At 41.7% G+C, this 25,821-nt stretch overlaps 1 protein-coding gene across 1 annotated transcript in view; it reads right to left on the bottom strand.

Annotated features, from left to right (window-relative positions):
* Positions 1–25,821, bottom strand: part of GRIN2B (glutamate ionotropic receptor NMDA type subunit 2B) — a 572,475-nt gene that overhangs the window by 149,264 nt on the left and 397,390 nt on the right. The window contains exons 1-3 of the transcript XR_012087293.2: positions 10,416–14,376; positions 9,023–9,103; positions 6,355–6,447 (exon numbers count right to left, since the gene is read on the bottom strand). The gene's annotated coding sequence lies outside the window, so the exon portion shown is untranslated. Of the gene's footprint in view, positions 1–6,354; positions 6,448–9,022; positions 9,104–10,415 lie in introns of the transcript that reaches the window.

The raw sequence follows: 25,821 nt of genomic DNA on the forward strand, positions 1-25,821 counted from the left end.
CACACCATTCCCAGAAGAGAATGGTGAACCACCTTTGAGTGCTTTATATCTAGAAAACCCTGATCAGAGTTGCTATAAGTTGGAACTCTTTTTACAACCTCCATAGCTTCAAATGGAATACTCTATTGTTACCCATCTTACCTGATGACGTATTCATTCCAGCTGCTCTGAGAATATCAGATAATATGATAAAGTTCTTGTCACAGGATCTTGCATAGTATCTACTAACTCAACAGAAGCTACACCTCCTTCCTTGATACATCCAAATTGTGTTGGCCGTTCTTGTGGAATCATTTAATAAAACAAACAAACAAATGAACAGCCTCTATAATTGCAAAACCCAAATGAATTTTATGATAAGGTTCATATTTCACTTCCCATTTCATCATGTCACCAGAGTTAAGTTCACTATCTTGTTGGAGAAGTACCCAGGATTTGACCATTTTTTTGTATTTCAGGTTATAACATTAAATCAAACAAAGAGAAGCAAAAGATTCACAGCAATACACGTACCCTGTTTTTGTGTGAATTTATGTAACTCTTTGGCAAATTTTCCCAAACTGGCTGTTATTCTCTTCTGTGCCTTTTCCTTTCTTGTGCTGTCTCCAGTTTAACAAACGTTGCGTTGCAATGCACCTTTTAATGCCATTTCTTTGAAGAAATATGTTTTCCTTTCTACTGTGGCCTTCATAAAAGTTCTCTAGATCAATAACTGTGGGTAGCTAATCAATATTTTTTAATTCCCTAAGAAGATAATATAACATATTACATTATGCCTCATTAATGTTATTTGCAGGACAGCACATATTGCTGTCATTTGGATCCTGGCATCCTCTCCATGATGGCCAATCTAAGAATCCAGGAACTGTTTAGGAATGTTCTTTTATTAGTCAACACTTTTCCAAACTTAAAATTATTGTGTAAATTGTAAGTCCTAGAGAGACTATTTAAAGAGCTCTTAATTTTCTTAAAAATATATATTAATTGGTAGAACCCAGATATTGCACTGGAATAAATCAGTATAATTAGTAATCTTCCTTCCATTTTAAAATCTTTTTAAAAATCCATTTAACTATCTTAAAAATGGTCTGAGAAAGTGGACTTATCCATGAAAGCTTAATTAAAATATAGCAGCTTGTCTTCAAGGTACCACAATGTTTTTGTTATCTTAATTTTTTTTATTTTCCTTTTGGTTTTGGCCTGACATTCTTAAAAGCCACATACTTCCCCTAGTCCTTTCCAATTCTATGCACTGCAGATGTCACTCTGGCTTCTTGGTTTACTTCACCAACCTATTCACCAAATGATTTATTTCATTTGCCACACGGTGACCTAAGTGACCTTTGCATTTAAAAACAAACACATTGTGCTGATTCTGTCACCAGCACAATTACCCACTCTGAGTGTTAAGAACCAAGTCCAAAATCGTGGAGGTTGGCTATGTGATTATTGTGTATGATTTACTGAGAAGTAAGGGTCAAACCAGACATTAAGAAAATGGAATTTATTTGCGAAGGCTTTCACGGCTGGGATCTAATGGTTGTTGTGGGTTTTTCGGGCTTTTTGGGCATGTTCTGAGGGTTGTTCTTCTTAACGTTTCACCAGTCTCTGTGGCTGGCATCTTCAGAGGACAGCACTGAAGATGCCGGCTACAGAGACTGGCAAAACATTAGAAAGGACAACCCTCAGAACACAGCCAAAGAGCCCGAAAAACCTACAACAACCAGAATGGAATTTGCCTGTTTTTTTCCCCTCACACAATGCTGTTTCCCCAGAGGGATTTGCAAATCAGTCTCATGCATTCCATCCAAAAGTCAGTCACAGAACAAAGCAGCCTGGAATGCAAACTACAGGGGTGAAGGAAAGCATGTGCGACAAAGAAAAGATGTGTTTCATCATTTGACTGAGCTTTGTTTTTAAAAGCAAGTCAAGTGCCTCATCTCGTGTCACCATGAAATGTTGGGAAGAATACTCGGTTGGGTGAGAGATGGAAAAGCTTTAGAAAGCCAATTTTCAGTCTCAAAGATTTAAATAAATCTGCAAGAGCTAGCTTCTCATCCTATGTTTAAAGTGAATTTCTCGAGCACAAGTGTAACTAGCTGTTTCCTCCCCCAAAACACATACACATTTTAATTTTCTTCTTAATATGATGAGCACTGTCTTGAAATGAGCGAACCATAGGAAGCTTATTTGCAGAAGATGAGTTGGCTTATATGTGGGTGACGCTCTTGTTGTGAAGACTCTGGGGAGGGGAGAAAACGTTTCGTTATTAAGCAGAAATCCAAGGGCTGTTGTCTGGGGAGAAGCCAAACAATCTACAGAAGGTATAATTGTTCTTCCTGCACCAGCCATGTTGTCTCTGCTCTGTTCCTCTCAGATGGTGTGAAAGCAAAACCAGCAGGTCTGGCCAGCATTTAAGTAAGTTTTCCCCCAAGGTGAAATGATTCATAGAGTTGGGGAAGTAAGATTATGAATCTCATACATTATAAATTATATATTCTGTGCAGTCTCCCTTTCTACTACTGATGGCCGCAGACGCAAATTCCTATTCACCCATAAAACTTGTGGGGTGATTTCACCTGATCAGTTATTGTCTCTCAACCCAATTTATCTTCTAATTATGTTATGAAGACAGAATAAGGTGGAACTGAGAAGCCTGTGGTATATCAGTGGGTCTTAACCACCACAACCTTCCCCTTACAGCAGCTCTTCTGTCTGTTTCCAGGCTGGTTCAGCCATATAAAGCCATAAAAGGCTTAGTTCCAACTCAAGGACCACATATCCCTTATGAACCTGTTCCAGGGTTAAGATCACCAGGAGAGGCCTTCTTCTCTGTCCCGCCACCTTCACAGGTGCATTTGGTGGGTTCACTAGAGAGGGCCTTCTCTGTTGCTACTCCCAGATTTTGGAACTCCCTCCTACAAAAAGCTAGACTGGCCCCATCTTTGCTGCCCCTCGGTGAGAAGACGGACCTTTCTCTTCAGGTTGGCTTTCCATGAGTAACTGGTTGTCTGAGTGGGGTTTTTTAATGGGTTATTGTACCTTACTGCATTGAATGTGTTTTAGTGTTGCTTACATTTTTGTATGGTATTTGTTTGATCCTTTTTAGTAGCTGTATACTCACTCTTGTTAGCTTTATTATTGTCTTTTAATTATATAAGTCACTTTGGGTGATAGGAGAAAGGCAGGGTAAAAATATTTTTAAATTAAATTAAATTAAACCATAGTGCTCACTGGTCCTGAAGCTGAGACTCCAATAATTTGGCCATCTCATGAGAAGAAAAGACTCCCTGGAAAAGATCCTGATGTTGGGAAAGTATGAAGGCAGGAGGAGAAGCGGATGACAGAGGATGAGATGGTTGGACAGTGTCATCGAAGCAACCAACATGAATTTGACCAAACTCCGGGAGGCAGTGGAAGACAGGAGGGCCTGGCATGCTCTTGTCCATGGGGTCATGAGGAGTTGGACATGACTTAACAACTAAACAACAACATAATACACATACATATGGTGAAACACAGAAATATTATAGGTGGGACAAAGGGGGAGAGCGACATATGAGAAGAAATAAATAACAGTCTCTTTGTCCAGCAGAACTGAGCCTGCAAAACATTAATTTTTAAGGAAGCGAAGCCCTCTGATTTGAGCTGAGCTGACCTGAGCAAGAGATGGAAGAAAGAATTCACAGATAAATCTCTCTCTCTCTCTCTCTCTCTCTCTCTCTCTCTCTCTCTCTCTCTCTCTCTCTCTCTCTGTGTGTGTGTGTGTATGTGTGTGTGTGTGTGGTTACAACATTTTGCAATGCACACCTATAGGTGCAAATTATCAGACAATTTATTTTTCAACTTGTATTTCCTGCACACTTGGCTCCACTGTTATGACAGCATGCACAATTTGTCACAGGGCAAGAAGGAGAAAGAGAAGGAGAAAGAACCTGAATTAGCAATATGCCCCCCCCTCTGACGGATAAAACACATGTGACCTTTCAAACTCCTCGACTTCTCCCCCAATTACAGCCCTGTGCATTCATGTGTGGCACTCGATCACAGCGGATACTCTGCAGTGTGTTCATTTTATGTGTACCCACAGAGCAGCAATTGCATTTGACAAAAATATACCGGCACAGCAGTACATCAGAAACAAAAGAGCACTCCAGGGTAGACCCTTTCCTAGAACAGCACAACTGGCCGAGGCTGAAGTGACTCCCCAAGGCACCATTTGCATTGGGGCCGATTATTATACTGAACAATGCTCTCCTAATCAGAATGTGTAGTGGATCCAGCAGAGCTCGATCAGCCCCTATGAGTGTCTCACATTTAAAAATCAACAAACCCCTCTTGCACAGTCTTCTTCATCAACCCAACCCAGATTGTCATTCAGCCTGAGATTGCAAAGTGATTCACCTTTTATGATGCTAAGTATGAACTAATAAATACAAGCTTTCCATCAAGCACCTGAGTATCAACTGAATCTTGCATTTGCTCTGAGAGTCTTTTTAGATTCAATATTTTTATTGTGGTTGTTTTGGCTCACATACCACCCCATGGTGCTAGCGTAATATCTGGGCAGTTTACAATTCACTCATGCAGGCAACACATTGCCCTTTCTCTCGACCCCAAGCAAGCTGGATAGTCGATTTATCAACCTTGGAAGGATGGAAGACCGAGTCATCCTTTTAGCCAGCTACCAGAACCCATCAGGTCATAAGCAGAGGCTTGACTGCAGTACTGTAGTTTAACCACCACACCATGGTGTTTGCTTGTGGAATGATCATTACTGGAGAAATCTTGGCCATTATCAAACTTGTGGTTTGTTGGTGTTATTGTTTTTATTTATCAAAATTACTGTATGCTTAGAATCCAGCACAGGATCCAATGGAGAAGTTAACCAATGTTCTCACTGAATGAAGGAGAGAGTAACCTTCCCTCCTTTTTTTTACAGGCCTGAATGTATAATTCTGTTGGGATCATTTGCCCTGCAAGTGAAAGTTCTCATACGGAATAAAACAAATCTTACTTAATACCATTATATCACAAAATTCTAGGCAGGAAATGAAAAGGTGGGCAGTTGGCATGGCAATCCCTACAGCAAATATAATTTAGGCATATTGCATCCGTAAGATATTTGCCTGAACCGGTAGTTCATTAAGGCTCCAAGATACACTGCCCTGGTGTATTGGATGGGAAATTTGCTGCATAAAATAACATTTATATACTCTGTCATGGGTCTCGTGTCACCAAATTAGTGGGAGCCACGAGCACAGAATGAAGCCACGCATAATATCCTGAACTTATAAATCTACTGTTCTATCAATAGCTTATCTTGTCAAGGTGATAATATTGGTCAGAGAAGGAGTTTCTGCCACTCAGTACATAGTAGTTTCCCTATTGTGCAGGGTGATTGTCTGCCATTCCTTTCTGTTAGATTTAACACAGGGAGGTTAGGCTACAAAGAGCCTTCTACTGCCCGGGCCAGAATGTACCTCTGACTATTATGGGAAGGAAAAGATGTACCATCTGTGCAGCACATTCCCTCATGGAGCTGAATTCAGGGAGGCTCCCCAGCATGTGAGGGCATCTGCATAGTGCATTTGGCTGCATTGCATTCTGCTACATCCCTGTCAATTGTTAATACAATGAAATTCATAGTGCCTTGGTAGCTGCCTTTATCAGGAATCAAAGAGGTTCTGCCTGGACCAAAATTTCTGGATTAGCACACCTGGTTTTGCTTGAAATGATCACATGATCAAACTGGCTACAAAAACAAAATTTTGCATCATTTCAAAATATGGCAAATTATTCCATGCAAAATGGAATCTTCTTTTGATTTGTTGCATGGTTCAAACAGATGTACAATGCATGAAATTCTTTTGCAATGGCTCTTTCAGATATGATGAAATATTGACTGCTAATGCATGCCAGCTGCCTGACACTATCTTATAATCACTGCACTTTTTCAATATTGTCAGATGTTGACAGTCGATGCATGTCAGCTCTCCAGTCCTGTCAAATTGTGATTGCTACATGTCAGAAACTGTCTTAATGTTGACAGTTATTCCAAAATCATTAGATGCTGATACCGAACATCAAATATTAACTTAATATCTCGACATCCAGCAAATAATAGCCTAAGAATATTTGAATCACAGTCTGCAGAGAAGAATTAACTGCCTAGAGTGGTCCTGACCCGACCAGATTGGCGGGATATAAATAAAATAAATAAATAAAATAATTTTTTAAGGAAGTGATTGGAGACAAAATCATATGAGTGTTTCTCAGAAAATTTTGATTGGCCCCTGAAACATTGCGAGTCATAAACAAGCATCCCCTCTTCTACTGCCATTTTTTACTGACCTGGATTTCTACGTGAAGGTCAGCAAGTCAAATCCAGTCTACATCGAAATGTGTTTTGCTTCTCAAATCCAACAAAGTATGCAGGTTGCCTGTCTGGACAAACAGGAGGGGGGAAAGAGCCAGGTTGCAAAAGTTTCAGGCAAAAGCTAAAGTAGCTCACAAAAGGCATCCTTCCTCACTACCCATATAAAGGCTAGTAATGAAGGATACTGCAGTCGATCTCATTTGGATTGCACCTGGTTGGAAAGGATGGCATGATGCCTTTCCCTCCCATTGCCCTTTTCTGGGCCTGATCGGATGGTTGCAGATAAAAACAATCTCCAAAGCAAGGAAGGGTTGGAGGCAAGAGGCCTTGAACATTCCTGCACACTCTTCAGAGGATAGAAGTGTAGCAAGCAAAAGAAAACAAGAGGATGTTGCTGTTGAAAGAGGCCAGAAGCTGCAACGGAAATGGAGAATATTTTTAAAGATAGCATAAATCCTTGATAAGAGCTTTCCAAAACTTGAAGCCAATAGTAAAGTGTACTAGAAAATAAATGCTGGGAAGTGTTGCAGAATAAATCCACAAGGCAGGCAAAACTTAGCAGGGGGAATCATTAAGAGGAAGCAGGTGCTCTAATAGTTAGGCTGAAACCAGATGCTGCAAAAGCTGATGCCGGTGAGTGACAGCCTGGCCCCAGAAAGGCTTTTCAAATTTTCTGATGCAGCATGTGTGCCAGTACAGCTACGTTCAGCAAGAAGGGCAGAAGTGCCTGGTCCTTCTCTCACTCCTTTACCTGTGGATCAGTGATAGTGGATTATGGCTCCTACTTTTTTCAACAAAAAAAATTAAAGGGATCACAGGATGCTATGCAGGGAGGGGGATTTCTCAGTCCATCCCCCAGCACAGGCACTAAAACCTTATCATAGCAATTTTGCTATGCAGAGACTATGGAAAGCATCAATATTGCTGCACCAGCAATAGCTATTATATGGGATGAGGTTTTGCCAGTAGTGAGGCCACTTTTTGCCTCATCTTGGCCACTTGGTGCTCATTTTTTTAAAAAAAAAGGTTTTGTGACCCTTGTGCATAAGCCAACACAAGGATGGCTTATTGGGTGCAAGAAAATACTAATCTGTGTTACATCCAGATCTGATCCTGACTCCTGCACATTAGCCTCAAACTGCAAGAAAACTATATTAAACTAAACCCAAAAACAAGGGTGGGTAAAATCTTTGTTAGACCACCAGAATCTCACCAACTGTCCTGGAGGACTCTACATCAGATTGGGCATTTCAAAGCTGGTGAGCGCAGCAGCAATGGAAAAGTCCCAGAAATCATGGTCGATGCAGGGGCCAGATTCTCTACATTGTGAAATTCCAATGATCTAAGAAAGGTATCACCCGCTCTCATTTTGGGATTGGTGCAACCCTAGCACAGAATGTCTTGTTGATGTGGCTTCATAGAGGAAGTAACATTTGCATGATATGACTATGGGAACAGCAGTTACTTCCTGGCAGAAGATGTCCCTTTTGTTTGTTTTTACACATACGAGTAGAGCTGGCCCTACTGTTAGGTGCAGTGAAGCAGCTATCTCAGGCAGCAAAGCAGAGGTGGCAAATTCACTGTTCCCTCACAGCCTCTGCTGCTTTCAAGAGATGCTGCTACTGCCAGCTTTGCAGAATTGTCTATCCATAGGATTGTTTCACTCAAAAGAATTCTTGGAATCAAGACATAAGCAGAGGGGTGGCCTGAAAAATTGCCTGTGGCACAGCTCACGGGATGTCCCTGGACACCCCTCCTGTTTTGCTCTCACTCTAAGTACCTCTCCGAATGAAGCATTCCCAGAGATGGAGGTGGAGGCCAGAGAGAAGCTGCCCCTTCCTTTCTTCAGGCATTGCTCATGAGTTCCCTTCCAGGCCACCACTGCAGTTGTTGATGGCTCTTTTCCCTTCATATGCTATGGTGGGGAAGGAAGCTGAGGTACCATCAGGACCTCTACATACAGTGGGGTCTTGACTTAAGAACAGCTCGAGTTAAGAACATTTTGACTTAAGAACCGCTCTCATAGGAAAATATTGACTTGACTTAAGTACTTAGATTTGAGTTAAGAACTGAAAAAAACCCACGTGGGAGGCAGGGAAAGTGCAAAATGTGAACTTTCAGTTAACTGTTGGCCAGTGAAAAGGGTGCCTGTCTGCTTCCTCACTCCTCCCAGCGTTTAGAGAGTGGATTGGGAGACAGTCTTCGGACTGCCTGGTACTGTACTGCCTGGACTGTCTTTTCCCTGCCTTCCCTGAACCTTTCTTGACCTAAGAAAAAAAGAAACACAATATTCCCCCTCTAGTGGTCGAAGGCGGAATAGCAGCTTCCTGTTAGTTTCTATGGATGGAAAAGAGCAGATACGGATCAAATGGTTGTCAATGCATTCCTATGGGAAATGCAGATTTGACTTGAGAACTTTTTGACTTGAGAACCGCCTTCCAATACATATTAAGTTCTCAAGTCAAGACCCCACTGTACTCCTGTGGGGTGGGGTGACATGGCATAGCAGGGAGCGGTGATATTGGGGCAGTGCTCATCTCCCCACTTCAAACAGCAGGAGAACTTTAACCAGTTCTATACACAAGTCACAACCCAAACCACTCCAAGTCAGAGAGAGAGAGAGAGAGAGAGAGTCTTACTCACCTCTCACTCATATGCAGGGTATTCACTTGATGTTTGTCATGGCTCTTCTGGAGAAATCCTCCTCAGCTAAGGATCCTGAACCTTTGAGGCCAGATGGCAGAGATAAATAAGCTGCTGCTGTTCAGACAGGCAGCCCAAGCTTGAAGTCCAGGGAGGAAAAGCCCCCCCCCCTCAGTTCAAGCAAATGGTACCAAACAAACGCATGAAGCCATATAGTGCCTGTTTTCATGGGAGGCCTCCTTGAGAGTAGAGGCCTTCTTTTGAATATGAGATCACCTTGAGAGGAGGGCCTTCCTCCTGTTGGAACTCCTGTATTTGAGACCTGGGTGGGCTCCAGATAAGAGGTTCAGTTGAAGTCTGAGGAAATTACTAGGAACATTATCTACGTGTAAGCAAGGCTGTTTGAACCATCACCCCAGTGGAGCTGTGATTTAGACCACAGCCTTGCTTGGACTTTGACCATTATGTTGGCTGCAGCATTGAACTCCTTTCTTCCATCTCTGTTGTGCATGAAACTAGTCAGGCTATACAGGTGTTCCTTGCTGGTTGACTTTGAGTGACTGCGCTGCTGCCAGATGTGCTTCCCAACCAGTTAGCTACTGGCAGCTATAGAACAGGTCAACATTGTGTCCCCAAGCTAGTTCCATCTCCCAGCAACTACATCTTAGCTATCCATGTATAGCGCCACTTCAGGTTTCCTGACTACAGGGAGCCCCTATGTGCATGACCAGATACCGTATCAAGCAGACAAAAACACCAAACGTAACAGCCTGCAGAATATGACATCAGGCGATATAACCATAATTCCACTCCTCTTTCCTTTACTACACGAGTGTCATGCACACATGTGACACAGGAATAGGACCATAGGCATGTTGGATGATGCAGAGGGTTGATAAGTGCTATTTGGGGGTTTACAACAACCAGAACCCCTAAGGCACTATAGCCAATGAACTGGCTGGGAATTCTTGGAGTCCCTTAAACATTTCGAAGCTCTGGTAAGACTTTGCTTCCTCTCTGTTGCTGTGCCAATGCAGATGCTGCACGTGGAGAATCCCAGTGAGTCTGAACAAGCCCTCAGCAGAAACGTTCTAAGAGATTTAACTATAAGAAACCTACAGTAGTAAGGAGGTTATTTTTACACTGAGAAGCCAACCCAAGAGACTTCACGCTGAGCTCCCAAACTATTTCCCCATTTATCAATCCACCCCAAAGCTAATATTAGCCATGCTAAGGACAAACTATGGGTACCTGTAGCATGCCTGTATTTCCCCCCAAAATGGGTAATAAAAGCAATTTGAGCCATTCAAATCGAGGAAACATTGCAGAGAGGAAAACGCTGAAGAACATCTTCTCCCAGTATGACTGCTTTGTTCAGAATGGGAGCACTCACCACAATCCCTGCTGCTTTTGTAGCTGCTTTTAAGTTAGTAGCCCAGGCAGAAAATCTGATCACAGGCTGGCCATGTCCTGCCTGCTCCAGTGCTCAAGGAGGGAAGATATGATGGTTTCAAGAAAGGCCATTCCTGCCTGTAACAGAGATACTAAAGTTCTGGCAATATTTCTGCTGAATGCAGAAGAAGAGAATGGTGAGATGATGAAGAAAGTCTCTGAAGCTAAATTTATTGGGAGGCGCAATCTGAATTATGAGAGATCTAACCAGTATGTTATCGAGAATGGGTGCCTGCCAAGTCCTTCAGAACAGCTGTGGTTGTCTTTTCAGAGCAGTGGAAGTTCATTCATGCAAAGAAATAATTTATATTTGAGGCAAGCTCATTAAGGGGGAATGGAAATGAGAAATGGGTTGATTTTGTGCCCAACCCCAGACTGACATTGTGACACAACCAGCTTCCTGTTTGTTTCCAGCCATGATTTGGAAGGCTAGTTTTTAGCGCTGGGCTGAGATTCCCCTCCTTCCAGTCTTCAGTAATCCATTGGCAAACTGTGAAAAGAAGGAAAGTTATTTCATCCATTTTGTCAGAGGACCTGCCAAAACCATTTTGAAGCTTGAGGAAAAGATGGAAGGAAACTCTCCTCCAATTTTGGTAGGAGTGACTGTTAAACTTGCTTCAACACTAGCAATAGGATACAGTTTTCCACCACAATATCTGCCATTAATCCCATTTGTATCTGCCACTTAAGTGGCTGCTTCACTCTGCCTTGGTGGTAGATCGGACCCTGTGTGAGGTTCACAGAATACTGTACTTTAGGCACAGTCCACAAAGGTTTACACCAAAACAAATTTGTTGGTCTTAGAAGGTACCACAATACTTTAGTTTTCATTTTTCTAAGTTATACAATGAGCATGAAACTCTCTCGTACATGGCTAGTCCACACGTTCAGCATGGACATTTGGACAGGAAAAGCCTACACACATAAACCCTAACACGTGCAGGCTTCCCAGAAGCTGGGACCCTGATTGGATGTAGACTTCTACAACAGTCTACTGCTAATGTGTGAATCTTGAGGATAGGGGAAGCCATTCACTGTTAGGGTGAGGCAAAGATACGGTATAACCCCACAACACATTCAATTGCATGGCCATAAAACAAGAATGCACTTTTGCATACAATATGTAGAACACATGATGGCAATTTGTAATAGGGGATGAAATCCTGTTGCATAGCTCCTCATGCGTAAAGGAGTTTATGGCAGCAGCAACCAATTGTTGTAGACTCAAGGCAAATTGATATGATTAAAGGCAATTCCAAAGTGCATATGACTCAGACAAAATGCAGTGAAGTTGCATGCACCCCAAAATTACCAGGGTAAGTCTTTAATCAGTGACAATTTACTAATGATGATGACATCATTGCCATTGCACAGGCAAAGCTGGGCAACAGAATTTCAGCAACTAGATAACTATGTGTTCAGGGGTGGGGGGAAAGTAGACCCCTCCAAAATCATCTTACCATGTAGCTTCATTCCAAGGCATTCTAGAATTGTTGTAGGGTGGTAACTGGCAGTAGGATGGTTTTGCTTCCACCAAGACAAGAAAAATAAGTTCCAAAAAAAAGGGGGGGGATATAACCACCAAGGTGAACAAAAAAGTTCTAAATGTTAGGCTTTAAGCAGGAAAGATACTGTATTGACTTAGGGGATAATAATAAGAAATGTCATTGGCTTTGAAATGCTGAACAAAGGTTTCCATTTTATATTTTCAAGAACTTGTTAGGAGACAAAGTGCAACTTGATTCCAAAATCTATATACATTGGTGATGCATTTTGGTAAAATAAAATACATACCAAACTGAAGATTTTAAAAATATGGATGGCTAAAAATAAAAACAATTGAAAAAAATATGCACAAGCACACATTAGTCATGGGTAGAAATGTGTACATTTATAGATGCATGCAAACTTAAACAATTTTTAATGCAGGAAAAAATGTACAAATTCTCTTGGAAAAAAAGGGAGGTTGTGACCTGACATGAACCAAGATCAGGACATGAATGCAAGCAGGATTTGGAGAAATGTAATGAAATGTGACTGAGAAATTTGTTATTGTTATGTGCTCTCAAACTGCCTCAGACTTATGGTGACTCTATGAATGAGTGACCTCCAAAATGTCCAGTTCTTAATCTAGCTCAGCTCTTGGAAACTCAAGAAACTAAATCTTATCTTTAGTCTTCCTCTTTTTCCTTCTAGCTTCAACTTTCCGTAGCATTATTGTCTTTTCCAATGAGTTCCGTCTTCTCATTGTGTGTCCAAAGTATGATAGTGTCATGTTTGTCTTAGACAGAGATTTACACATCCCTAGTTTTATGCTTAAATGTTCATCTGAGTAGTTAAAAAAAGCACATTTACATTGACTGTTTTCGTGTTGTCGGTATGGATGTGGATTTCTGAAAGAAGATGGACATACAGGAAAGGTCTGATCATCTGTGGACATAACTGAAAAGGAGAAAATCTGCCATTGTGTTGAGAAATCACCAAATCCTGCGTAACACCAGTAATAATCAAGGGTAGCAAACAAACCCACATGAAATTGTCATAGATCAGCATGTCAGCCTGCATGAACCATGAGCAGAATCTGGCACACTGACATTCTGATAACAGCTGGTATTTAATGCTCTTTTCCAAAGGCATGCAAAGCTATTGCCAAGTATTAATTAATCTCTACAATGCCCTTGGGAGCTCAGATGGGAAGGTAGATATTGTTACATGCACTTTAAAGGTGGTGAAAGGGAATGAAGAAGAGTTCACTTGACTTACCCGAAGCCATTCAATATGTCAACAGCCGAATTATTGCAAGACTTCAAGGCTTCACAATGGGAAACATTGTATGGATTTCTATAAAGGACAATAACGTTTGTTCTTATTTAACTTTAGTCATATCATAGCTCCTTGCAAACCTCCTCAGTTCACAGCATCTCACCCACCCTTCCCCTAGAAACATCTCTTTAAATCCTATTTGTCAGCTTGGTTGCACTAGAAATAGAATGCACTGATGAAAGGCATTTGTTCCAGTGCTGCAGAATATGATCATGGAGCACCAGTTGTCTCTGCTTCCATGGGATTGCTCGAGTCAGAGATCTGAGGGGGAAAGTGCAGGAAAGGGCAACCAGAATGATCTAAGAGTTGCAGCACCTGCTTGGTGAGGAAAGGCTTGAACACCTTGTCTTTTTCCTTTTTATTTGGAAGAAAAGTGTGAGTAGAGCAGGATGTAACATTTACAGAATTGTCCACGGCATTAACAAGTACATGAAGGCATTATTTGAATAAGTCCTGTCTGCTATTTGTACTGACTCTGCGGACAGTCAATTTCATCAAATGGCCCTATTTTTTCTGCACTTTTATGACATCAAAAGAAAGAGTTTACATATCTGGAACAAAACTACAGGCTGAGAGAGAACTTAAATGAAGGATCTTGGTCTGAATGAGATCATCATGCCAATAGGCAGAAAGATGAGAGGAAGTTTCTTTATTACAAAATTAAAGCAATTGCGGTATGAGAGAACTATGTATCATTGCAGGGAAGAATAAGAAATGATGAGCATTTGCACATACTAGTTTGTGACAGAAGGGACAGAAGCCAAACAGAAACAAACGGTAGGTTCATATACTGGTCATCTTTAAGCTTAAGTGCTGACAGTACCAGCTTTGCAGTTAGAACCAGAACTGATTTACAAAGTAAAGAATGTTTGATTATTATTCTCCAGGAGAGATGGGCATGGTGTTTCACAATTCGGCATCCCACCCCTCCAGCAGGCACCCACTTCGAAGCAACATCCTGGCTTCCCTGCCCCACATCCTCCAGGCATTGCCTCTGCCTGCTGGGTGCCCGCTGGAGGGAGCAGGGTGACAAAACACGTAACACCTATTCAGCTACCCACCAAACCAGCATGAACTGTTCATGCTCATTGTATTCTTGAAGGCTCTCATGGCCGGGATCTGATGGTTGTTGTGGGTTTTTTGGGCTCTTAGGATGTGTTCTTAAGGTGTTCCAGGCAGTCATAGATGCAGCTAGCCCATGTGGAAACAAAAATCCTTTCTGTCCTGAGGAAGGATGATATGTTTTTTGTGTCTTTGCAGTGTAGTAGAAATGTTAAGGAACATAGTAGGCATGCTGTTTTGCTTCGGAGTGTTTCCAGTTTCCCGGTCTGTCTGACCGTTTCCTCCCCGTAGATGCGTTCAATGTATTCTTGAAGGCTTTCATGGCCGGGATCTGATGGTTGTTGTGGGTTTTCCAGGCTGTTTAGCTGTGTTCTTAACGTTCATGCTCATCTCTGTTCTCCGGTGAGGATTTGTAACTCTACAAATAGCAAATCAGCATGATTTTGTTTTGTAATTTGTTAACTGGGAAATGAACAACAGGTTTTGTTTGTATGTTAATAGTACAAAATGGCAGTTTTGCAGACTGTTTCTCCAGAGGGATAATATTTTATAACTTTCTAATAAGAATGCTGTCACCTTCTCAGTTTTTCCACATAAATACATAGATAAGAACCTCTCTCTCTTTTTTGTCCCGTTCACGGGGATTTTTTTGTCCCCTTCATGGATTGCTGCCTTGTCGTGGTGAAGGGGCTTGAGTAATTCAGAGAAGCTATGAGCTATGATGTGCATAGACGGATAGGTCATAGTGGAGAGTTCTGACTAAATGCAATCGACCTAGAGCAGGAACTGGCAAGCCACTCCAGTATCTTTGCATGGACAGAAACAAAAGGCTAAAAGATATGAAACTGGAAGATGAGACCTCCAGGTTGAGGAAGAGCAGAGGACAAGGACAAGTAGCTCCAGAGCTAATGAATTGGTTGAGCCAAAGCCGAAAGGACGCTCAGCTGTGGACGTGTCTGGTAGAGAAAGGAAAGTCCAATGCTGCAAAGAAAAATACTGCATAGGAACCTGGAATGTAAGATCTATGAATCTTGGTAAGCTGGATGTGGTCAAACAGGAGATGGCAAGAATAAACATTGACATCCTGGGTGTCAGTGAACTAAAATGGATGGGAATGGGCGAATTCAATTCAGACAATAACCATGAGATAAGCCCTCATAGTCAACAAAAGAGTGGGAAAACATGTACTGGGATACGATCTCAAAAATTATAGAATGATTTCAATATGAATCCAAGGCAGACCTTTCAGCATTACAGTAATCAAAGTTTATGCACCAACCACCGATGCTGAAGAGGCTAAAATTGAGCAATTCTATGAAGAAATACAACAACTTCTAGAACTGACACCAAAGAAAGATGTTCTTCTCATTATAGGGGATTGGAATGCTAAAGTAGAGAATCAAGAGGTACAACAGGTACGTTTGGCCTTGGAGTTCAAAATGAAGCAGGGCTGAGGCTAATATAGTTCTGTCAAGAGAACAAGCTGGTCATCACAAACACTCTTTTCCAACAACACAAGAGATGACTCTAGGCATGGAGATCACCAGATGGGCTATACCGAAATCAGATTGATTATATTCTCTGCAGCCAAAGATGGAGAAGCTCTATATAGTCAGCAAAAACAAGACCTGGAGCTGATTGTGGCTCTGATCATCAGCTTCTTATAACAAAATTCCATCTTAAACTGAAGAAAGTAGGAAAAACCACTGGGCTAGTCAGGTACAATCTAAACCAAATCGCTTTTGTATACACAGTGGAAGTGAAGCACAGATTTAAGGAATTCGATTTGGTGGACAGAGTGCCTGAAGAACTATGGATGGAGGCTCATAACATTGTACAGGAGGCAGCAACAAAAACCATCCCAAAGAAAAGGAAATGCAAGAAAGCAAAGTGGCTGTCCAACGAGGCCTTACAAATAGCAGAGAAGAGAAGGGAGACAAAATGCAAAGGAGATAGGGAAATATACAGAAAATTGAATGCAGACTTCCAAAGAATAGCAAAGAGAGACAAGAGGGCCTTCTTAAAAGATATAGAGGAAAATAATAGAAAGGGGAAAAAACAGAGAACCGTTCAAGAAAATTGGAGACGTTAAAGGAACATTTTGTGCAAAGATGGACATGATAAAAATGGTAGGGACCTAACAGAAGCAGAAGACATCAAAAAGAGGTGCAAAAAAACCAACAATAGAGGAATTATACCAGAAAGATCTGAATGTCCAGGACAACCCAGATAGTGTGGTTGCTGACCTGGAGCCAGACATCCTGGAGAGTGAAGTCAGGTGAGCCTTAGAAAGCATGGCTAAAAACAAGGCCAGTGGAGGTGATGGCATTCCAGTTGAACTGTTTAAAATCTTTAAAGATGACGCTGTAATGTACTATATTCAATATGCCAGCAAGTTTGGAAAACTCAGCAGTGGCCAGAGGATTGGAAAAGATCAGTCTACATCCCAATCCCAAAGAAGGGCAGAGCCAAAGAATGCTCCAACTACCGTACAATTGCACTAATTTCACACGCTAGCAAGGTTATGCTCAAAATCCTACAAGGAGTATGTGGACCAAGCACTCCCAGAAGTACAAGGTGGATTGAAAGAGGCAGAGGAACTCGAGACCAAATTGCTAACATGCGCTGGATTATGGAGAAAGCCAGAGAGTTCCAGAAAAATATCTATTTCTGTTTCATGGACTATGCAAAAGCCTTTGACTGTGTGGACCACAGCAAACTATGGCAGGTCCTTAAAGAAATGGGAGTGCCCAACCACCTTATGTACCTCCTGAGAAATCTATGTGGGAGAGGAAGCAACAGTTAGAACTGGATATGGAACAACTGATTGAAAATTGAGAGAGGAGTATGACAGGGCTGTATATTGTCTCCCTGCTTATTTAACTTATATGCAGAATACATCATGCGAAAGACTGGACTGGAGGAATCCCAAACTGGAATTAAGATTGCCGGAAGAAATATCAACAACCTTAGATATGCAGATGATACCACTCTGATGGCAAAAAGTGAGGAGGAATTAAAGAACCACTTAATGAGAGTGGAAGAGGAGAGCGCAAAAATGCTCTGAAGCTCTACATCATAAAACCTAAGATCGTGGCCACTGGTCCCATCTCCTCCTGGCAAATAGAAGGGGAAGATATTGAGGCAGTGACAGATTTTATTCTCTTGGGCTCCATGATCACTGCAGATGGTGACAGCAGCCACGAAATTAAAAGATGCATGCTTCTTGGGAGGAAAGCGATGAGAAACCTAGACAACATCTTAAAAAGCAGAGACATCACCTTGCCAACAAAGGTCCACATAGTCAATGCTATGGTGTTTTCCAATAGCGATATATGGAAGTGAGAGGTGGACCATAAAGAAGGCTGACTGCCGAGGAACTGATGCTTTCGAATTGTGGTGCTGAAGGAGATTCTTGAGAGTCCCCTTGACTACAAGGAGATCAAACCTATCCGTTCTGAAGGTAATCAACCCTGAGTGCTCACTGGAAGGACAGATCCTGAAGCTGGGGCTCCAATACTTTGGCCATCTCATGGGAAGAGAAGACTCCCTGGAAAAGACTTTTATGTTGGGAAAGTGTGAAGGCAAGAGGAGAAAGGGATGGCAGAGGATGAGATGGTTGGACAGGGTCACCAAAGCTACCAACATGAATTTGAGCCAACTCTGGGAGGCAGTGGAAGACAGGAGGGCCTGGCGTGCTCTGGTCCATGGGGTCACGAAGAGTCAGACATGACTTAATGACTAAACAACAAAATCTTTTTTGTCTCTAATGCAGGGCTGGCATTCTCTGAATTTCCAGTCCCTGGTTCCAGTCCCTGGGAGTCAATGAATTATCCCGGGTGAAAAATAACATCACCATACCATCTATTGAGCTTATATTTGTTTGACTTTCCTGCCTCCCTTATTATATCTCAAGGCAATGAGCAGACTTCAAGACCTCTCCCCTGCTTGCAACATCATGCCTGATGAAGAGATGGTATTTTTAAAAACTTGTACACTTTGTATCTCTTTTTGCATGGCCTAATGAAGGTATTACATCAGTACAGATCTTGGGAACTGGTTTTTGGGACTGCAGCTCTCAGAATGGTATGGGCAGCCTGGCTGTGGGTGTCTGGGAGTCATGGTCCAAAAACCTCTTGCCCATTTTTGCTCAGGTAATAGAAGGACTGTGTCTAAAATGATAGTGATTGAGTGAGGAAAGCTTCAGTAATCCCTTACTAGAAAAATTGGGGCAGGGCATTTAATGAAAGAACAGAACATCAGGCTGGACCAGTGTGTTCCATCGAGTCTATTCTGACTTACAGTGACCCTTTGCAGGGTTTCTCTGTATAGAGTACTCAGAAGTCATTTATTATTCTCTTCTTCTGGAGGCACCCTGGGACTGCACAGGCTACAGGCTACTATGCAAGGACACATAGGCTGGCTCTTGCCCTGAGTTATACAGTGGGGGATCTAACTCCCAGACAGATACCTAACTCACCAAGCTATCCAACCAGCAATCAGAGAAATAAACTGGTCAGATTAATGCACTACCATTACGGCAGTCACATGATGGATTTATAGATTTCTATGAGTAATATTGGTGGGACATGGTGGCGCTGTGGGCTAAACTGCAGAAGCCTGTGCTGCAGGGTCAGAAGACCAAGCAGTCGTAAGATCGAATCCACGTGACGGAGTGAGCGCCCGTCGCTTGTCCCAGCTCCTGCCAACCTAGCGGTTCGAAAGCATGCAAATGCAAGTAGATCAATAGGGACCACTTCGGTGGGAAGGTAACAGCGTTCTGTGTCTAAGTTGCACTGGCCATGTGACCACGGAAGATTGTCTTCGGACAAACGCTGGCTCTATGGCTTGGAAACGGGGATGAGCACCGCCCCCTAGAGTCGAACACGACTGGACAAAAATTGTCAAGGGGAACCTTTACCTTTACCTTTATGAGTAATATTACCGAGTGTGGTGTAATGGATAGAGTAATGGACTAGGACTCAGGAGACCTTGGTTCAATTCCTCAGCTCTGCCATGAAGACTCACTGAGGGATCAAACTGGTAAAAACACTCCTTATATACCTCACTTACTTTTATATAAGACAGTTACGACTTGAGGGCACACAACAACAACAACAACAACAACAACAACAACAACAACAACAACAACAACAACAACAACAACAACAACAACAACAACAACAACAACAACGGCATAGAATCAATGCCAGGATGACAAAAGGTGTTGTAAGGCACCACAACTACTATAGGATAAAAAGATACATTTACTGCTCAGCCTTCCAGCTACACAAACCTGCCCAAGATGGCAAAGGCTTCCGAGGCTTCATGGCAGCCAACATTTTATTGGGATTTGGGCAAACTGGCATCGTCCCTTCTCAGCTTCACTGAGAACAGCTGCCGAGCCAAGGCACAGCTGCCTTCTTTCTCCCGCCAAGCCTGATGCCTTCTATTTTCCATTTTCCTCAAGGCCTGCTGGACCTGACCCAGAAAAGCCTCAACAGAATTTGTCTCTGGGGAGCATATAGCCCCAAGAAAGGGCAATTAAAGTCAGTGCTTGTTTCCTCTGCTTAATTGGTGATGTATTCCGTGGGGGGGGGGGAGGGAGAGAAGAGCCACAGCCAATACAGAGATGGCAGATGACTTCCCAGTACTGTTGGGAAGATTGTGTTGCTATCAGCACTCTTGCTGTTCTGAGGCAGATCCAAGCCACCATCCAGTTAATCTGGAGCACTAGGCTTGGTGCTGATTTAGTCTGCCTGAAGGCTGTCACAGGAACAATATGGCCACATACTGCCTCCTCAGTTCAGTCTATGTTCCAAGGAGGTCATACAGATTTGGATCTGACTGTACCCTTTTAAAGATGCCCCAATCCGATTTGTCTCTGTGCCAGTATTTGTGTGTTATCCAATCTTAGAGGAAACAACATTTTCCAGCGAATGAGGAAATGCAAATGGCTATAACTGAGAGTACAGGAAATTACCTAACACGACCAGAATTATTACCGACAGAAGTGCTTGCCCACCTCCTGCCCAGGGAACACAAGAGAAAGAAAGGTAGGAAAAATTGATTGTGAATTTTGGTGGTGACAACCTTGCACAAACACAAAACGAGAAACCAAATGTGTGTGGGAGGGAAACAGACCCTGAAGTCATAAAGTGAAGTTCTGATGTAACCATTTAAAACACATATAAGAATGCAGGTATGCATCTACAAATATGTGTGCATGAACGTGTAAACACACACCAGACACCGAGAGCTTCATTGGAGGATGAACCTGTACATCTTCTTCTCTACTGCCATCGACTTCCCTATAAGATATTGGACAGAATTCTGTTACTTCCCTATGCAGGCATTAGGTCCAATGGCATAAATTTCAGTGGCAAATTACTACCAGTTAAGAAATAGAAGCTTTTATTTCTTGTCACCAAGTCACATGCTGCTGAGATTTACACCAATGGATTTAAGACCAGTGAGTGTAAGCAAGAAAATTGTGGTCACAGGTATTTTTGGTTTCTTTTTCCCTACATTTAACTGCATTTTTTTAATGTTAACATTTTCAACCCTATGAAATGCTAGATTTCACATGAGAGATATGTGAGGAGTGCCACTCTGCCCCACAAGCACCCTGGGCTCTTTGTTCTGCCCTGAAAGCATACAAATAGGCCATCTTCAGTTAGTGTTTCAGCATTCAACAAATACTATGTATGGCCGTCTGGAGATATATTGTTTGCATTTAAATTTATTTTATAGTTCATTTTGTGCTGTGTGCATTCAGAAGTTCTATGTGATGGGCTTTATGGGTTTTTTTTTCTTGTTGCATGGACCTCATCTCACCTCTGTGGTGAGAAAGGAAATGTGCATGGAGAGGGGATACCAGAGATAAGAAAGATGACAGTAAAATAGATGGGAACCTGGTACTGAGTATAACCAATTAAATATTGCTCAGCAAAGCAAGACACACCAGGAATACTGATTAACAACAATGGACCTGTCATTAGCCATACTGGTAAGTTGACCAAAGTATGCCCTGTTAGTAAAAACATACAGAGGGTATAAATATGCCTGGCTTGTAACCATTTGCCAGAACACAGTGCCCAGGTAAGAAGATTTTTCTCTCTGCTGATTACGTCTTCTCCCCACAAATGTTTGCTTGTAGCTTAATAAAGCTGGCTTGGCTCTAAGCCTTGAACCAAAAATAGAAGGTCCTGTTTTTTTCTTCCACCACCTTAATAGGAGGCTGCTTTGAATCAGACTCTTGATCCCCCTAGCCCCATATGGTCAACCCTCACTGACAGTGGTTTCTGATGGGGTTCCAGGCAGGACTCTTCTCTACCCTATCTGGAGATGCTAGGGACTGTGCCTGGGACCTTCTGCATGCAAAACATTCCTCTAAGGGACAGGATGGATATGCATTTCTGATTGCTGTATTTCAGCTGCAATATAGTTGTTGTTGTTGATGATGATGATGATGATGATGATGATGATGATGATGATGATGATGATGATGATGATGTATAGTTAATGACCATGAATATAATATAATCAATGACTGACTGCAGGTGATGGGTCATCAAGAGCCAGATAGTGCTGCTCAGCTGGTTCTCAGAAGAATTTTGAGGACAACTCTGCCATCGATTTACTCTGGCACTTGGGGTAGAGATGGTAAGAGGAAGAAGCTGAGATGGGGATGATTCCTGTAATTGTTCAGAACTCCTTCTGCTTCAGCAGCAGCACCACAATGTCCCATAGGTCTCAGAAGAAGCAGGAGGGAGGGAGCACTGAGCTGAAGGCATCTGAGGAAGAAACTGATTGACGTAGTAAACTAAATAGGTTGCCCTTGTTCACGCTTGAATGCAGTGTTGCTGCTTGTAACCACAGAAGAAAGTTGACCTTTCTGTCTTTTTTAGCTCTTCTCCTGAATCTCAAAAAAGGAGGAAAGGCAAAGAAAAACGAGTGGTTTAAGGGCATCATTGATAAACTTCAGCTTTCTTCTGCTGCCTAGGTCCTTGAAATGAAGCAGCTTAGAATAAATGCAGTACAGCATGTTACAAGAAGAGTGGGAAGATCTACGGACAAGATGACACCCCCCTCTTTCTACAGAAGCCAGCTGTACTCTTACTTTGACAAGGTTGATTGGTGAGACTCTTCCGTATCACCTGAGGGCAACAGGTGAATTTGGAGCATTCAGGGCAAGTCTCTTGGAATACACAGCTCTCTCCTCCAACAGAGAGGAATACTTGGGAAGCTGATATTATTACTGCCCCCTCCACACCAGCCATCAAGTAAGGAAGTCCTAGCCCCAAGGGTTATCAGTTATAAAGTGAAGGAGATACACAGGTATACAATATTAAGAGTTAACAGAAAGGACTCTCTACAGATAAAAGTCATGGAGATGAATGGTCATGGAACCTTCTGCATTTGCATGGGTAGGTGATAAGAATGGACTTTAAGGTCTGTCAGTTTTTTAAATCTACTCCTAAAATCCAAGGGCCAGTTATTCCAAAGGACTGCCCTTTTTTATATACTTCCCCAAAAGAAATTGGATAGAACACAGAGAAATTGGATAGAACATAGCACATTGATTTGTTCATACATGAAGTGGTGGAATGTGTGGATTCCTAGACTTGATGATCCCTTCCAGCTATGCAGTTCTAAGATGATGATTTCTTACTAGTGAAAAACACAAACCTTTTTTTAAAAAAATCACAAATTTTGAATGTCATATGCTGTCATATGTTGAAGATTTCTCCTTGAAAATGCCCAGTCTTCAACTCAATTTTTTGCAAAAGTATCCCAAATTCTGGCAGATGTTCATTCCGCACAGAACATTCCATTCACAACAATAAAGAGATGGACCTGTGAAAGTCTCTAAAAGAGCAGAACAGATTGACTAAGATCAGAAACTAACAGGGGAGGTGTAACACTGGTAAAACCACTCTTTAAATATCTTACAGACCTTGGAAACCCTATTAGATCACTAGAAAAGGGACATGACTTGACAATCTATAACACATGCCTTTTTTGTCCTAAGCAAAAACATTTCTCACTCAGTCACCTTTTATCATTCCTTTAATGATTATGTGCTTTTCCCCCCCTCCCTTACTTCATCCTCTTGTATGTATGTACTTATTTGTAGTGTATTTTGTAGAAAGACAGATTAATTAGCACGGCATATTCTATGTTCTTTAACATATATAAGTCATTTGTGTGCCTACTTTTTATTAGGAGGAGACTCTTCTCTATTTATCTGGTGAATATAATTCCTTGGAAAGTAACATGATTTCTGAAAAATTCATTTAAACTAGTTGGAAAATACAGGAGTTATAAGCATCATAAAAAACCCATCTCTCAAGTTGAAAGCAATGGGAGATGCAAGGTGATAAGAGCAGGGAAAACAAATTTGATTTTAACAAATGACTTATTAACTGAATGAGGGTTTAATAGCAAGATTGAATGGAATAGCTGAACAAATGAGCACTTTGCACATTCCTGGTCAGAAAGGTAAATTTTGTATTTATTTTGATGAGTAGTTCATCAAAGGTGCAAGCATATAATACCGGGTTTGCCCTTCCTTTTATGTCTGGATACCCTTCAAGGTTGGTGGTTTTGCTTTCCTCTTTCAGGGAAAATAGCCTTTGTTCCTTTGTATAAACCAATGCATTTAAATGTATGCATTTAATCCCATTGAGCAGTAATTAATTTCAAAGGGTGGATGCTTCTCATGATGGTTACCATAGCCATACCTTCAAGAAGAATCCAAAAACACATGTAGTTATGTTCTTCCTTATCAATATACAGTGGTGCCTCGCTTAATGATTTTAATTGGTTCCAAAAAATTCATCGCTATGGGAAAACATCACTAAGCGAAATGCGTTTTCCCATAGAGATGCATTGAAAACTGGATAATCCATTCCAATGGGAACGGATTGCCTTCCTTAAGTGAAAATCGCCATAGGAAACATCACTAAGCGAAACGCTGTTCCCCCATTGGAATGCATTGAAACCTTTTCAATGCATTTCAATGGGGGAGAAAAAAATCACCAAAAATTCAAAAAGAGTCAGAACGAAGCCAAATTCGGTTAACAAAGGGCTTATTAAGTGCACTAACGATTTCAAGCACTCTGAACCCATTTAAAACAATTTTACACCTTTTAAAAATAGCGAAAACAGAGCTGTCAAAAACATTGCTAAGCGAAACAGGGAGACCTAAACTGTCATCGCTAAGCGAATCAAGGTCCCGAACATCGCTATGCGAAATTCCCCCATTGGAAACATCGCTAAACGGAGCGCAAGATTGCTCCTAAAACCTCATCGCTAAGCGAATACATCGTTAAACGAGGCAATCGCTAAGCGAGGCACCACTGTATACAGATACTGTATCTGTGTAAGTGTGTCTATGTACACACACAAACATATACATGCATCATAGAGACACATGCCCTTACAATTAATTTTCAGAGCTGTCTGTTTCAATATAATAAAGAGAAAGAAAAAAGAAAGCTTATAAATGTAGGATTAACAAATTGATTTTAGGATGAACTTTCATGGATTACAATCAACTTCCTCAAGTACAATATGTTGCATCTCAGGAAATGGATTGTTATCAATGAAAATTCAAATCTGTAAGTCATAAAAGTACTATAAGACTTGTTTTTCCTTTTTGGTTATGCCAGCAACCTAACACTCCCCCACACAGCAGTACATAGAATACCTCTTAGGCTGCTGTCACACAAGAGAAATGCCCCTCTTTTTTCTCGCATCTTCTGCTTCCTGCATGGTCACATATTGTAGTCACATGACATATATTCTGTGATAGTGTTTCATACATTTTTTAATCATTCCGCTTTGGGGGAGGTAAATTAGATGCAGTACTTAATCTACACTCCTTGAGCAGGACATCCTTTTCTTGTGCCTTTCCCTGCCCCATTTCCCCTTTAAAAAAAAGAAGAAGAAAGATGTGGGTACATCACTGTGCTGGCAAAAGGCTCTTGCTGGCCACATACTGATTTGAGCCATTTCTTTCTATTTCCATGTTTTGTTATCCTCTATGGAGGAGAACCCACAGTGCACTGCAGTGGTAGTCAAAATACAGTAGGGAGACTTTGACAGAAGTAAACCAACATGCCAACATTCCCATTTGAAAATTAGTTTTTTAAAAATTGATGGATTCAAATGACAGAGGGTGAGGGACATGGGACTGCATGCCAAATGCAAAGGAAATGAATTGGTTTCCTACTTTCTACTCATTCAATGGGATGTCAGTTGTACTGCATGTTGAAACATGCAACAAATATAGTCGCAGCCTCCCAGCAGGCTGGATTTGAGGTGGAGATAGCACGGAGGGGGATCAAAAGAACTGATAATGGCCTTGCATAATCTGAACGAAAAAGGGTAAAAATTCACAAGAAGTAACTCTGAAACATTTTTCTGGTGTGAACACAACCTTAGTTTATTCAGTT

The sequence above is a fragment of the Pogona vitticeps genome, chromosome 5, assembly GCF_051106095.1.
Source record: "Pogona vitticeps strain Pit_001003342236 chromosome 5, PviZW2.1, whole genome shotgun sequence".
In the NCBI taxonomy this organism is placed as follows: Eukaryota; Metazoa; Chordata; class Lepidosauria; order Squamata; family Agamidae; genus Pogona; species Pogona vitticeps.